This window comes from Panthera uncia, chromosome B1 (assembly GCF_023721935.1).
Source record: "Panthera uncia isolate 11264 chromosome B1, Puncia_PCG_1.0, whole genome shotgun sequence".
Taxonomy (NCBI): domain Eukaryota; kingdom Metazoa; phylum Chordata; class Mammalia; order Carnivora; family Felidae; genus Panthera; species Panthera uncia.
This window is the reverse complement of record NC_064811.1, coordinates 65147392-65160615: the sequence shown is the minus strand read 5'-3', so window position 1 is coordinate 65160615 and position 13224 is coordinate 65147392. Positions and strand designations below refer to the sequence as shown.

Genomic DNA, 13224 nt, shown 5'->3' with positions numbered 1-13224 from the left:
GGTGGAGCCTACTTGGGATTCTCCTTCTCTCCCTCTCTTTCTGCCCCTTCCCTGCTTGCACATGTTCTCTCCTTTAAAATAAATAAGTAAACATTAAAAAAATTATTGTATTCATGCCTAAAAGAGATAGTACATTACTGAGGGAATGTACTACGGTCAAATATATGGTATCTCAATTAAAAAGAAGAAGCCGCTCTGGAAAAGAGTGTGGAGGTTCCTCAAAAAATTAAAAATAGGGGCGCCTGGGTTGCTCAGTCGGTTGAGCGTCCGACTTCGGCTCAGGTCATGATCTCACAGTCCGTGAGTTCGAGCCCCGCGTTGGGCTCTGTGCTGACAGCTCAGAGCCTGGAGCCTGTTTCAGATTCTGTGTCTCCCTCTCTCTCTGACCCTCCCCCGTTCATGCTCTCTCTCTGTCTCAAAAATAAATAAATGTTAAAAAAATAATAAAAAAAAAAAATTAAAAGTAGATCTACCCTATGACCCAGCAATAGCACTGCTAGGAATTTACTCAAGGGATACAGGAGTGCTGACGCATAGGGGCACTTGTACCCCAATGTTTATAGCAGCACTTTCATCAATAGCCAAATTATGGAAAGAGCCTAAACGTCCATCAGCTGACGAATGGATAAAGAAATTGTGCTTTATATACACAATGGAATACTACTTGGCAATGAGAAAGAATGAAATATGGCCTTTTGTAGCAACGTGGATGGAACTGGAGAGTGTGATGCTAAGTGAAATAAGTCATGCAGAGAAAGACAGATACCATATGTTTTCACTCTTATGTGGATCCTGAGAAACTTAATAGAAACCCATGGGGGAGGGGAAGGACAAAAAAAAAAAAGAGGCTAGAGTGGGAGAGAGCCAAAACATAAGAGACTCTTAAAAACTGAGAACAAAACTGAGGGTTGATGGGGGATGGGAGGGTGGGGAGGGTTCATGAGGGGTATTGAGGAGGGCACCTGTTGGGATGAGCACTGGGTGTTGTATGGAAACCAATTTGACAATAAATTTCTTATTAAAAAAAAAAAACCCTAGCAAAAACAAACAAACAGAAAGAACGAGGAGGAGGAGGAGGTGGAGGAGAGGAAGAAGAATTACTACAAGCCAAAATCAATACAATTGTTTGGTTCCATAGTGCTCATGGTTGCCTAAATATGTTTGTTTTTAAGCACTATTCTTTTTATCAAGTACACAAGCATCTTCTCTTGCCATCTATTGATTATATGGGTTCGATAGCCTGTAAGTTTAATAATGTTTCCGGAATCACTGCAACTATGCATGGTAATACCCTAATGGATCACAATTGTTGAGCTCCTCCTATGTTAAGTGTGAATACAGTTCCTCTGTCTGTGGTATAAAGAATTTCCACTTGTCTGCCTCTTAAAAATATTTGGCTCACAAAAAGTGATAGCTAACAAAAGGTCCGACAAAGCAGATAAAAAATAGATCGATTTAATTCCTCTGAGTTCAACATCAACACGTTTTGGGCTGACAGGTAAATATTGGCTAGAACAGACCTGAGAGCTAAGAGAAGTCAGACATGCAGAAAAATCTTTGCCTTATTCCCAGGGCAAAGGCCACATTTTTATTTTTCTTAATGGTATCACAAGGCTGTTGGAAGTCAAGCATCACATGGCAAGAGCAATGTGCTCCTTTTCACCTCTTTAGGAAGTGTGGATAATTCTGTCACCTGCCCGAGGCAATGACATGAACTCGTGGAAATGGGCAAAGAGAAAAATCAGGGAGTGTGGTGTTGTGGTTTAATAGCATGCTATAAATAAGGACTGGAGTTGAATAACTGTCCAGAGGTAGGTTTGTGGATAGGGTAAAGTTTCAGGCCAAGACTATGGAAAGTTAGTTCCAAAATGACCATCCTGTGCTCATGCTTCACAACTTTGGTTTTACAAAGCAGCGTAACAAATTGTCTCTCATCTGTCCCTGAATGTGAATTATCTTCATGGTCTGTGGTGGGTACAACATCAAATGGATGCGGTAAGTGGAACGTTAACCTTTTGTAGCAAATTAGTTTATGCTTCCTCTCCAAACGAAGACACGATTCCCTGACTGAATAATGAATACCAGTCATAGAGAGCACCATTCAGCCGTCTACCAGGGCTGCTTGCCTTCACTGCACATGATGCACATAGAGGCTGATTTTTCTGAAGCCAGCACAAGTCTTAGCTGGAGTAGAAGTGAAGGCTCACTTAGAGCAGATGAAGAATCTGAGCTTGTCCAGAGAGTGGAACAAGCTATTGCAGATATTTGGTTTTAGCAAATGAGTGGGACTGAGCAAAAAATGAATCATGACCAGAATTGGGGGCCAGAGTCAGAGCTACTTTCTGAGGAGTGAAGACGGTCTCATAGGCAATTCAGGACTGTGTAGGTTAGGTCGAAAAGTGCTTTTCTCACCCAGGAAATAAAAAGGGGGGAGGAAGATGTCTCTAGAAGCCTTGAGGTGTAGCGTGAGGAAGAGCAAGACTGAGGTGGGGAGAGAGGGCGAGTGCAAATAGAAACGGCATGGCCTCGAGTCCCTTTGCCCATGTGTCTTACTTGTACTTCTGTAATATCTTTTCCTCATGTCCACACAGTTCCTCAAAGCATTTACTGGGAAGGCCTCACTTTGGACAAAATGTGTCCCTCCACCACTCCCGTCCCACCCTGTAGCTTCAGCTCTGATGCACGAAACCAAGCCAGAGAAGGTAGCCTCACGAAAGGTCTGAGAACCTGCCCTCGCCTAGCTTGGTGTGAAATGCAAACCACCAGGTCCCGATGGGGGCTGATAAGAAGAAACTAGAATCTGTATTTGAAGAGACCCAGGCGCTACAAACCACTTAGGGTCTGTGAACTTACTGTTTCTTTGCTTTCGGGTTTTCCTTTCTTTGTTTGCTCTCCCACTTTTGTATTATAGTGAAATTCTTTCACAAACATTCTTTAAAAAATTTTTTTTTAAGTATATTATTTTATTTTGAGAGGAGGCAGAGAGAGGGAGAGAGAATCCCAAGCAGGCTTTGCACTGTCCGTGCAGAGCTTGATGTGGGGCTTGAACTTACTAAGAGTTCGAGATCCTGACCTGAGCTGAAATCAAGAGTCAGACGTTTGAGTGACTGAGCCACCAGGTGCCTCTTTCACAAACATTCTAATCTTACCTCAGTTGAACTGAGGCACTGGGCTCAGGTGAGGGGAGACCACAGAAAGGAAGCTGCTTCTGTTACCCCTCCCTCCTCCGTGTAGTGGGTGCTTCTGTACAAATGGGGGCTTGATGTTTAGGTCACAGGGAGTCCTCTGCCGGGATCTAATGTCTTTCAGGAGCATTTTGTTAAACATTAGTGGAGGTAAGTGTTGGTAGCATCAGTTAGAAAAAGTGAGGTCAAGGGAAACTGAATTAGCTGACTCTTGACTACTTCCTGGGTCGCAGTTCATAGGGAACTTCCTGGATCTAAACCCAGATGTAAGGAGTCTGAGTTCAAATTTCAGATCCCTCAACCAGTTTACTGGACACAAGCATCCTGAGGAGAGGAGAGTATGACAAAGGAGGTAAGAGCCCAAGCTCAGAGTCAGACAGGTATCATAGGAACCCTGCCTTTTAATAGCTATGTGGACTTGAAAAAGCCCCTTGATCCCCGTGCCTCAGTTTCTTCAATGGCAAATGAGGATAATAAATTACTATAGAAACATCATGATGATTAAATGAGATAATATAGGTAAAATGCTTAGCACAGACTGCGGCCCATAATAAAAGCTCAGAAATGGAAATATTTATTTATCATGCACCTAATAGAGTGTCTGGTGTATTGGGGATATACCATAATTATGTGTTCAATTTAGCTGAATCTTGGGTTTTTAGTGAACATATTCAGCAAGCTTAGTGAAGTGGTATAAATTTAATACAAGGTTCCAGACACATTTAAAATCAATCTGGAGTAATGAGAAGCTGTCACTTGCTCCGTTAAATAAGCTGGATAACAGCCCATGAGTCATCATCAGGGTTTAATATGTTTGCATTTTACACAGACAAATGAAATTCCGAACGAAAAGGCAGGAGAAAGCTGAGGGCTTGATGGCCAAAACTGGTTTCCAGGCACATTGTGCTGCTAAGGATGTGAGGATTTCTGCCTTTGCTCTACATGTGTCTCTCTTGTTCACCGGAGAGCCAACTGCAAGCTCCAGGCTTAATGGCAGGAGGGCTGGGGTCACATGGGGCTTGACCCCTCACCCCCACAACTCTCTGCTCTTTCAGCAACAATCCCCCCTTGTCTTTAAAGTAGTAAAGTAACCTGTTCAGAAATGGTGAAATTATATCTTCTTAGGTAAACTCAACAATCAAAAAGGACACAGATAAAGTGCCAGTAAAAGAAAACAGAGGGGTTCCTAGATGGTTCAGTAGGTTATGTGACCAGCACTTGATTTTGGCTCAGGTAGTGATCTCACTAAGTCAGGATTGAGCCCTGAGCCAGGCTCTGTGCTGGGCGTGGAACCTGCTTGGGATTCTCTCCTTCTCCCTCTCCCTCTGCACCTCCCCTGCTTGTGTGTGTGTGCATGTGTGTGCTCTCCCTCTCTCACTCTCTCAAAAAAAAAAAAAAAAAAAAAGAAAAGAAAGAAAAGAAAAGAAAAGAAAAGAAAAAAAAACAAGTCACTTAAAAGGGGTTTTCTTTTTTTTTTAATTTTTAAAAATGTTTTTATTTATTTTTGAGACAGAGACAGAGCATGAGCAGGGGAGGGGCAGAGAGACAGGGAGACACAGAATCCAAAGCAGACTCCAGGCTCTGAGCTGTCAGCACAGAGCCGGATGCGGGGCTCGAACTCACAGACTGCGAGATCATGACCTGAGCTGAAGTCAGACACTTAACTGACTGAGCCACCCAGGCGCCCTAAAAGGGGTTTTCTTAAGAGAAAGAGACAGCCCAACCATCCGATTAATTGTTTTCTGTGTGCGAGGAGCTCTGAATATGCAAATCTAGGTTAAGTGCAAAATAACCAAATAGACAATACATTCTATGAATTTAGAGGAGGAGGAGATGGTGGAGCAAATACTGACTTAGAAAATGGCGTACTTAAACTCCGTTCCTGCCTCTCCCTTCCTTTGGCACCCCCATCGGTTCCCACTCTGGCCCTGAGAGGCAGGATGGTTCCGGAACACCTCCATGCCACAGCCAATGTGCGAGGAGAGTGGCTGACCCTTACTTAGTCCAGAGCTTGCAATCCTGGAGGCCTCGCCCTTCCCTTGGGTGGGGGGGGGGGGGGGGGGGGTGGAGATTTGCGCAGGCTCTTTGGACAAGAGAGGACTGGATATGGGTTTTGAAGGATGGATGGACTTTGGGAAAGGAGGAAGATAGGAAAAGTTATTCCAGCTAGGAGAGACGATAAAAATAAGTGAAGTTGAAAAAGTGGAAAATAAAAGATGCATTCTGAGAACATTGAATAAATAAGTTTTATTGATGGTAGTTTCCAATTAGAGAAACAGTTCACAACATGGTCTTTTTTTTACCTCAAGATGCTGCACATGAGGGACATATGAGAGATCTGTGACAACTCATTCCCCCTGGGATCCATGCTGGGTCCCTTCTTATCTTCTCATTTTGAGGAACCGCTGATTGTAAGGTGCCCCGAGGCTGAGTCTTGCCAGTCCATTTACGCAGGAGCAAAGAATGCAGAGAGTTTGCTATGCAGAAGAAAAGGAAAGGGGGTTAAGGGAAGAACAGCACATTCATCTGTATATTTCTGTTGGTAATCCCTTTTGCCCCCGCTAACATAGCCATCCTCTGGTTGATGCTCTTGTGTTTCACTGAGACTCTGACTTTGGTTTGGGTGAGTAGACTCAGGAAAGGCTGATGTGTCCAGATCAAACACACAATGATGCCATGAACTAAGAAATAAATTACTCCCCAAATTATTTTATTAGACTCTACCTGGCCATCATGAAGCTGTTGATGCACTTCCTTCTATTTGGGTGAGACCAGAATGTTTGAGACACAGGTGGCTACAAAACCTGAAGTGCAAAATCATCTACAAAGAGATCCTACTTATTTTTAAAATTGTATTGCTTTGTTTTTAAAACCAATGCACTTACAGGATTAAACATTTAAAAGATATGAATGAGTAATGTAAAAATATCCCTCCTTTCTTGATCCTAAGCCATCCAGTGTTCCTCCTCAAAGATAAAGATGTTTCCGTTTTTTGTTCATGCTCCCAGATCCCATATGTGCGTATGCGTGCAGATATATACATTATGATCTTCAGTTCCGTTATGCATAGCTACATGACATTAAAAATAGAAGCAACTCCTCAAAATAAAAGCAGGTAACAATTCAGAGCCAGTTTCCAAGAAATCATTACACCAAAATCTCGCTCCGATTTCTCCAATCAACTGTGTTTATTTGCATTGTAATTGTGCTGCCGTTTAACTCAAGTGCCAAAATAACTTTGGCCGATTCAAGGCAAGGAACTCCTAAAATGGGTTTGCTAAGATGCAGAAAATGTTACTATTCCATATATGCTTCATTGTCTTAAATTTTTTTCCTAAATTGTTTCCAAGAAAATTTAGGTCTCAAGTCATTTCACTCACACATACTTAAGGATGCATCTAAAAAGTATTGCTATTTTCTTACATCATCCTAATGTCATTATCATGCCTAACCCAGTTAATAATTCCTTGGTATCAACCTAATGCCAAGATCATTTTCAAAATTTCCTGATTATCTAAAAATCTTTTTTTTTTTTTGACACCCCTGGGTGGCTCAGTCAATTAAGCATCCAACTTTGGCTCAGGTTATGATCTCGCAGTTTGTGAGTTCAAGTCCCGCGTTGGGTTCTGTGCTGACAGCTCAGAGCCTGGAGCCTGCTTCGGATTCTGTGTTTCCCTCTTTCTCTCTCCCCCCCGCCCACCCCCCAAAGATAAACGTTAAAAAATTAAAAATAAATTAAAAATAAATAAATAAAAGTCTTTTCTTTTCTTTTCTTTTTTCTACTTACAGTTAGTCTAATTCTGGTTTCAAACACAGAGTCCATATATTGAATTGAACATGAATCTCTTTGAACCTGGAGCAGTACCTAGCCACCTTGAATGTTCCACATTCTGGATTTGTCTGTGTATTTTCTCATTGTATCATTTAACTTGATGCTTTAGCTCCTGTAGTTCTTGTAAACTAGAAGTTAGTCTGAGTCACAACTAACTAGAAGTTAGTTTTAATCACGAAAAGAGTTTAAGTTAAACTTTTTTGAGGGAAGTGGTACAAAATACTTTATAGATGGTACTTGGAGTTTCTGTTGCATCACATCAGGCAGTATGTGATATATGGTTCCTCCACCTTGATAATAATTTATTTAATGCAGGTGTCACAGATTAGGGCCCCTGGGCCAAATCCAGTCTGCCACCCAGTTTTGAAACGAAGGCCTTATTGAAACGGAGCCACACTCACTCCTTTAGGTACTAAGACTGTTTTGCACTACAATTGTAGAGGTGAGTAGCTATGGCTGAGATACTATGACCCACTAAGCCTAGAATATTTATTTTTTGGTCCTTTGCAGAAAAGTTTGTTGATTCCTGGTTTAGTGTGTTCGTGTTATGACTGACTTATCCTCCAAATGAGAAATCTGGGCTCTAAATGCTAAATCGATTTGTCTAAGCTGACACAGTCAGTAAGAGAAGGCAAAGCTCTTCTTTCTAGGTCCTGTCCCAGCTCCCTTCCCCACCTCTTTGCCCTCCTTCTAAGCCATTCAATGCCCTACAAAACAAGTAGTCAGACGTCAAAGTTTCATTCTCTTCCTAGCCTGGCCCATCAGCATTCAAACAGAACTAGAGCCCAGATGCTGGAATGATTCACAGGGAAGCAGAAGGTACAGTCTGATGCTTTTAGCTGTGAAAGAAATCTGACTCAAACTGGCTTAAATAGGAAGTTCCCTAACTCACCATACTTGAAGTCAATGATGTTGCCAAGGGCCCAGATTCATTCTATCCCTGTGCTCTCCTCAGTGTCAATTTCATTTTCAAGTTGGTTCCCCTGTGGTCTCAGATGGTGGCCAGTGGTAATCAGAGGTCCATGCCTCCTTGTCACACCCAGCAGGAGAGACATGATAAACACTACTTTCAGAGATGGAGTATGAGTTCTTTCCTTTTGTCTGATTAGGCTCCCATGTCTGGAATAGGTGTCTGCCATAGTAACGGTAGCCAGGAGAATGCATTAACTCACAGAGGATGATCAAGACTCTCTCTCTGGGCCTCAAAGTGGGGTAGATACTTGAAGAGCAACTAAGGTTCTGGTAAAAAAGGCAGAAGGTAAAGTGAAGGGGAAAATCAGTTTGGGAAGAAATGTGGTTTAGGGTCTTTCAGGGCTAATAAGACTGCAGATTCCCACGGTGATTAATGGATGTTCTTACCAGGGGAGAAGACACCCTAACTAAAACTGTTGTCTTAAATCAATTATGTTATTCCCTCTACACTAGAAGGAGATTTGGTCACAGGATGGAATGTTTTTATGATATTTCTATGTCCTCAGTTTATAACCAAAGTTATTTCACAGGAAGTTTAAGGATTTTTTATCAAAACGATACTTAAGTGTTTTTCAAATATTTAAAATAAATTTGAAGAAAATAGCACTTAAAGGATAAGGAATTATTAATCAGTTTTAGGAACTTATACTAGCTAGATCTGCAATAGTGAAGGAAAAACAGCAGTATGAACCCAAACTGTATGAATTATGACATAAGATTTTCAACTTAAGCAGGAAAAATGTCACACACACAAAAAAAGAAAGCAGTTGTAATTTTTTCTGCCATAACAACTTCTTGACAGATTAAGTTTAGGACATTTAGATAATGCAGAGAGCATTACCTTTTTTGTATACCATACGTAGTAAGATTTATAAGGAGACAATATAGTGGATGAGATTTTGGAAGATGTGGTTCAGTACTTCTCAAATATATAACTGAACATTATAATTGCCTAGAGAAGTTTTATTTATTTATTATTTTTTTTCTTTAAAAAAAATTTTTTTTTAACATTTATTTATTTTTGAGAGAGAGACAGAGTGGGAGTGGGGTCGGGGTAGAGGGAGAGAGGGAGACACAGAATCCGAAGCAGGCTCCAGGCTCTGAGCTGTCAGCACAGAGCCTGATGCAGGGCTTGAACTCATGAATCCTAAGATCATGACCTGAGCTAAGTCGGACGCCCAACTGACTGAGCTGCCCAGGCGCCCCTTTATTTGTTTATTTTTTGTTTGGTTATTTATTTTTTTAATTCAGAAATTCTGATTTAATTGGGTTGAGATAATTTTAAAAACTGCCAGGTGACTCTAGTGTGTAATCAACTTTAGTTGGAACGAAAGACAGACAGAAGACCCCACAGAGGGGCCATCTCCTCTGGGCTTAGACCCCAGGTCTGGAGTCTAAACCTGAGAGCCTAAGGATCATATTTCACTGACTCTAAGATCTACTCCACAGCCTCTGCCCACCTCTGGCAAATTTATCATTTCTGAAATTGGGATGCAGTTAGCAGGTCAGGTGCTCAGCCAGCATGAACATGTCCATTGCCACATGTGGCCAGGGTGACAGCAGTTTGGAGGCAGATGTTGGGACCAGTATTGCACCCTTTAAAAAATACAGCAATATTGGGACGCCTGGGTGGCTCAGTTGGTTAAGCGTCCAACTGCTGGTTTCGGCTCAGGGCATGATCTCACAGTTCCCGAGTTCGAGCCCCGCATTGGGCTCTGTGCTGACAGTGTAGAGCCTGAGGCTGCTTGGGTATCTCTGTCTCCCTCTCTCTCTGCCCCTACCCTGATCACTCTCTATTTCTCTCAAAATAAGTAAACATTTAAAAAATAAAACAATGTGGCAATACTGTGCATAAAATGGACTCTGATGACTCTTAGTCAGAATGTGGTTCAGGAAAGTCAATTCAGAAAGAGAAGGAAACTTACCAACTGTTTAACCAGTTTATTTTGCATAGATATTTCTTTTTCGGTATGCACAAGAGTAATAAATGATAAAATCTGTTTAAATAGATCTGAAAGAACTTTTAAAAAATATAAAAGAAAAAATTTCAAATAAAAAAAGTTGGGGTCATAATTTAATTGGTAACAATTTTATCTCCTTTCTTAGTATATATACTAATGGGAGTATATAATATAATGGGATGTTTTGTAACCAATGGTAACTTAGATTAAATGAAATATGATAACCCAATGTTGGAATACATATGTTTTCAAAAGAAAAAGATTATAAGATGGGCAGCACCAAAGAAACCCCTTATTTTCTTTATTCTTCCCCGTGTGATAACAAGAACTTTATTTAAAAATTAGTTTCTGTTGGGGCGCCTGGGTGGCTCTGTTAGTTAAGCGTCCAAGTGTTGGTTTCAGCTCAGGTCATGATCTCACAGTTCGTGAGTTCGAGTCCTGCGTCAGGCTCTGTGCTGACAGCTCAGACCCTGGAGCCTGCTTCGGATTCTGTGTCTCCCTCTCTCTCTCTGAAACTCCCCGGCTCATACTCTGTCTTGTTCTCTCTCAAAACTAAATAAACATTAAAAAATTTTTTAAATTAGTTTCTCTTGGGACACCTAGGTGGCTCAGTTGGTTCAGTTTTGGACTTCAACTCAGGTCATGATCTCATGGTTCATGAGTTCCAGCCCCACATAGGGTTGTCTGTTGTCAGTGTGCAGAGCCCCCTTTAGATCCTCTGTCCGCCCCTACCCCACTCACTCTTTTTCTTTCAAAAATGGATAAACATTAAAAAAAAATAGCTTCTCTTTTTTGTCTCCTCAAGACTGTTTCTGCACATCAGTCAATATATGGTCCTCTATCCAGGTAGTTGTTTTCCCCACTCTGCTTTCAACATCCTTTGTCAACGCTTGTTTTATGCAGTCATTAGCTGCCTTTATGGTGTAACCTGAAAGATGCTGAGAAGTTTGTCCAAGAGAAAAGCAATATCTCTCATCAATACTCAGACTTTAATGATACATATTCTTTACTTTGGGTTAAGGCATTACCATTGGATGCTATTCACTCTATGCTTGACAGAGGTAGTACATTAAATACTGCTTTCCTCACTAATAGTTGAGTAAACTAGTTTGTTGGAGTATTTCAGGTGTGTGGTTTGTTACAGAAGAAGGAGAGGGAGAAAGAGCAGAGATGTGGTATGCTGGTATATGTTTAACAACTGGATAGATCTCCAGAGAGAAAAACAGCTCTGATCTATAGCATTTGCCAATTTCCATGGTGTAAGTCGCTCTCACCATGACTAATTTCTAGCTATAGCATGATGTCAATGAACATGGAGTTGAGAAGAGGTCCATAGAATCTGCTCATGTGAGCAGGTAGAAGGTGGTTCCAGCACATCCCTAGAACGCCTGAGGAAAGCTTCTCTGATTATCTGGGAGATAGAGAAATACAGGGAACCTGGGAAAACCCTGCAAGAGGACAGAAGGATATAGAGGGCAAGTAGGAGAAGAGAAGGCTTTGTGGCTTCCTCAGATCTGTGGAGGGGAACCATGTTCCAGGGATGTGCCTTCTTCGTCCCAGTTTTTCAAGTGCAATGGACACAGAGTTGTAGTCTCATCATTACTTTTTTTAAAATTAAAAAAAATTTATGGGGTGTTCTCCTGAATTCATAGTTCAGTGGAGAGTGGTTTATTTCTCTCACATCTCACATCTAACATCTGTAGAATTGAGCCGTAAATCTGTGTATCTGCAGGGTTCAGTTACCTCCACTCATATGGCAGACACACAAGGATTTTTGGCTTCTGATCAAATAAATGAGAAGATCCTCATATTTATGGGCCTTATGAACACATGATTCCTCATTACTTGTGGGGAAAAAGCAGATGCCCAAGTCACAATTATCTTATTAGTAGTTATTGCTTAAAGGATAACATCTGTAACGCTCTACTCTTGGAAAGAGAAGGATCTTTGGGAGACTTATGAGGTGTCAAACATTTCAGACTTTTGAAGGAAATAACAAAATAGTACTGAAAATAAGCATTTGACACTTTAAAGAAAGAATATAATTTTCCTAGAAAGAGACTTAGGTTAAAGGCTGCCTCTGGGTTTTGTTTCCCTAATTATTTCTAATTAGTCATGTGATGATGTCATGTGTGTCTCATGTCAACCATTTAATTCTCCCCCTGAGATCAGGCCCCCAGTCATCTGAAGTCAGCCCCGTCTGCTCAGGAAGACACTGAAACAATTTTATTCATAAAGAGGTAGTGGATATAAAAAAATGTACTAATGTAATAAAGGGGCTTTAAGTAAGAGATATAGAGAAGTAATTTTACTCTCTTTACTATTGTTAAGCAGAAAAGGAAATTTTAAGTCTATAAATTTATGATTCTACATGAAACTGACATATGAGCTCAGATTTAAAAGAATAATTTTTTTGTCAGGTTTTTCTCATTTAATGGTTTTCTGTGTCCGTTCAGCTGTCTCCTCTCTCCCAGTAGATAAGGACCACTGTCTCAGGAGGGATTCCTGGATGGCCAGGAAATGAATGTGCTTCTATACCTTTGTTTTAAGAGTAATGATTTGTTCATTAAGATGTCATCGGGGCTCTTAGCCCACCAAAAATGTTTGTTGAATTTTGAAAAGTATCAAGATTTTGACGAGTCTCAGAAATTTTTGTAAAAGTTCTTTTCCCCCTGGTTTCTGTTGTTTACCAAACATGTCATACACTAGCAGCCATGTAATGGAAAAACAAACAAACAACAACAACAACAAAACCCTGGAATATAAATTCTGGTGGAAACTCTAATGTGCAGACTGTGTGCCTGAGTTGAGTAAATCTTTGTTTAGCTAGTCGAGTAGAAAATATTAGACTTGGAGTTTGCTGGAGATAAAATTCATTAATCAATGAATAAATAAAATGAGTTGTCACTCATATCAGAGCCACGTGGTTACTTAAATAATACATGTGTGTATATTTCATCATATGAGGTTTTTCTATGAAAGATTCTCTTTGGCTAGTTGTGTTGGTGAGCACTCCGTAGCCCTGATTTGCTAGGATGATTTCTTTGTCCTCCATTTGGTAAATTTTGTCAATACTTTTGCAACATAAATGCAGTCACTTGTGACTACATGAGCATGCATGCCTTCTGACAACAAAGCAGAACTTCCTTCATGACTGCTGACTTCCAAATTCCCAAGGTTTTCTAGTAATATGATTGGGTGAAGGATGTACAGACTTCACAGAAGGGCAGGGTTGACTAGTCGGGTTTGCTTGTTTGAGCTGAGGTCAGTGTTT

General features: G+C 40.8%; 1 long non-coding RNA gene across 1 annotated transcript; it reads right to left on the bottom strand.

Annotated features, from left to right (window-relative positions):
* Positions 1-5417: 5417 nt before the first annotated feature.
* Positions 5418-8137, bottom strand: LOC125923957 (uncharacterized). Its single transcript, XR_007458205.1, has 2 exons — positions 7910-8137; positions 5418-5662 (listed from the first exon to the last, which is right to left on the bottom strand). It is a non-coding gene; the product is annotated as an uncharacterized LOC125923957 (long non-coding RNA).
* Between the last annotated feature and the right edge of the window lie 5087 nt (positions 8138-13224).